This window comes from Geospiza fortis, unplaced genomic scaffold (assembly GCF_000277835.1).
Source record: "Geospiza fortis unplaced genomic scaffold, GeoFor_1.0 scaffold30, whole genome shotgun sequence".
NCBI lineage: Eukaryota > Metazoa > Chordata > Aves > Passeriformes > Thraupidae > Geospiza > Geospiza fortis.
Genome location: NW_005054687.1, coordinates 53,541 through 56,241, shown reverse-complemented (window position 1 = coordinate 56,241; position 2,701 = coordinate 53,541).

Genomic DNA, 2,701 nt, shown 5'->3' with positions numbered 1-2,701 from the left:
GCTCCCAGCAGCGTCAGGCTCTATTCCCCGCGCTGCCGCTGCTCCGTGACACATCCATCGGGGCTGAGGTCAGCGCCGGAGCAGCCCCCGGACACAGACACACTGCGGGGAAACCAGCAGCGCTGCAGCCACGGCTTCCAGCGCCGTGATTCACCCGCCCTGCAGAAATGCCTAAATTAGGGCAGCGGGAGCATCCCGGGGCTGCGCTCTCCTCTCCCGGGGAGCCGGGCAGAGGCTCCCTCCGGCAGATATTTACAGTCAGTGAGATAATTCCATAATTCCAGCCTCGCCGGGAGCGCTGCCAGCGCTGACACTCGGACACGGCCCCGCAGTGAAGTCACGGGCTGAAAAAGCGCAGCCCAGAATTCCTTGGAAAAGCGCCCACTGTGTTTTTCCCCTCGTTAAATCTCCCCTGGTGCTGGAAGTGCGCAGTCTGGAGAGCAAAATGGTCCCAGATATGGGGAACAGGCACTGAAAGCATGAGATTTGTATCTTACTAAGAAAATACGTCTTGGGGGTTGAGATGGGTTTTTGAACAAAGGCTGGCTCAGGAAGGTTGAAATGTTTTAATTTTTATTAAAATGTAAGTCAAGGGGGTTTAGATGGGTTTAAAAAATGGTTTGAGGGTCATTTTGGTTTTGGTTTGGTTTTTTTTTAAACAAAACTGCCTTAGGAGGTTGAAATGTGAGGGGTTTTTTGAATGAAATACAGTTTGGAGTCGGGCACCGGGAGGCTCTGGGGTGGGCACTTGTGCCCATTCCCAGGGACACGGAGCAGCTCCCGGTGTCCTGGCCATGGCCCAACAACGCCCACCAGAACCCCGAGGCCTGAGGCGAGTCTGAGGCTCTTTCTGTGCCCTCCATCAGCTTTCCCCATGGCAGGGACGATTCTCCTCTTCCCCCACAGCCCCGTCTGACCACTCCTGGGGAAGCAAATCCCATTTGATCCACCCACCTTTTGAGTGCACAGCTGCCTTTTCTCATGTTAGCTGAGCCCGGAGCTCTCCGCTGCCCTGGGAGTGATTTATTGCATTTCCTTACGGAAGTGCTCATGGAAATCCCTTTTCCTCCCCTTCCAGAGGAGCTGAATGACCTCCGAGCTCCAATTCCCTCACGAATCTCTTTTTTTTTTGCATCTCACACCATTCCCATTGTTTCTTTTTTCAGTTCTTCCAGGTTCTCAGTCTTTTAAAGCCATTGACAAGTTGCAGCTGGATCCTCTTCTCTGCCTGTATTAATCATAAAGCAAAACCCACTCCCAATTCCTGTTTTGCTGTCTTGACCTCCCCAGTCCCTCAATTCCGCTGGTTTTGCCCAAACTGTGGACATTTAGGGGTTTCTCTGCTCAGATAGAACTGACAGACAACGTTTCCCTTCCCCAATGGTCTTGTCCCACTCCCAGCTGTCGGTGAGAGCAGATCCCAAATTGGGTAAAAATTCTGATTTTAACACACTTCCCAGCTGGATATTTATTAATGGGACCTTCAGACACTTCCAAATCCCAGAATTTAGGAGTGCATGTTATTTATTAACCAGCTTTTTGGCTGCAGCCATGTTTGCCTCATTGTCACACACGCCGGCCAGCAAAGCTCCAGGGAGGATTGCCTCGGGATTTGGGCAAAGGAGAGGGAATTTTATTGGTCTGCCTATGATCGATCCCCTCCGCCCTCCACAGCCACCACGGGGCCCTGGACACAGACTCCACACCGGCTTCACCTCTGTGGATTCCCTGAGGAACCCCTGGGGGAAGAGCTGGGGTGGTCTGGGAAGGGACAAAACACGGGGGATATGAGAACAGCCCCTGGAGGTGCCAGAGCCTCTGTGAGGAGAGGATGAGAAACCTGAGCTTGAAATGTGGGGAAAAAAGGAAATATGGAAATGTTTTAGCAATGCGGGAGGGTTTGGATGAGCGTGTGCATAGTCCAGGTCCAGCACACGGACCTGCAGTGGGTGAATTTGTACAGAAGGGACAGAGAACAGGGATGGAGAAGCTGGGATGCAGAACCTCCATCAAGGAGGCTGCCTGGGAGGTGTATCCCGATGGGAAAGGCTGACTCGTGCTCTGCTTCAGCTTCCCTCAGCCCATGGGAAGGAAGGTGGTGCCAGGAAACCAAACCACGGAGCCGTTCCCAGCTTCTTCCAATGGCTCATTCCCCATCCGTCCGTCCATCCATCCATCCATCCATCCATCCATCCATCCATCCATCCATCCATCCCAATGCTCCGGTGCCTTGGTGGGACCCTCTGTGGGACCCGCTGCGGGCACAGGGCATTCCCTCACAGCCTCATCCCACACTCCAGAGCTGAGCTCCACGGCTGGGCTCGGCCCAATCCCACAGAACCCAGCCCAGGCCTCGGCCCAATTCCAACCCCAGAGAACCCAGAGCCAGGCCTGGCCCCACACGGTGCTGCCTGGGCACTGTCCCCAGGCCTTGTCCCTTGGCCCTGTCCCCAGGCTCTACCCCCAGGCACTGTCCCTGGGCTCTGTCCCCGGACCCTGTCCCCAGGCTCTGTCCCCGGTCTCTGTCCCTGGGCACTGTCCCTTGGCCCTGTCCCCGGACGCTGTCCTTGGGCTCTGTCCCCGGGCTGGCACTGCTGTGACCCCCGGGGACGGGCAGTGGCTCTGAAGGGCCCCGGGCTCCACCGGCGGGGCCGGGCGTGCCGGGGAAGCCCAAAGGCCGCAGCCAAAAGGACGAGGGCAG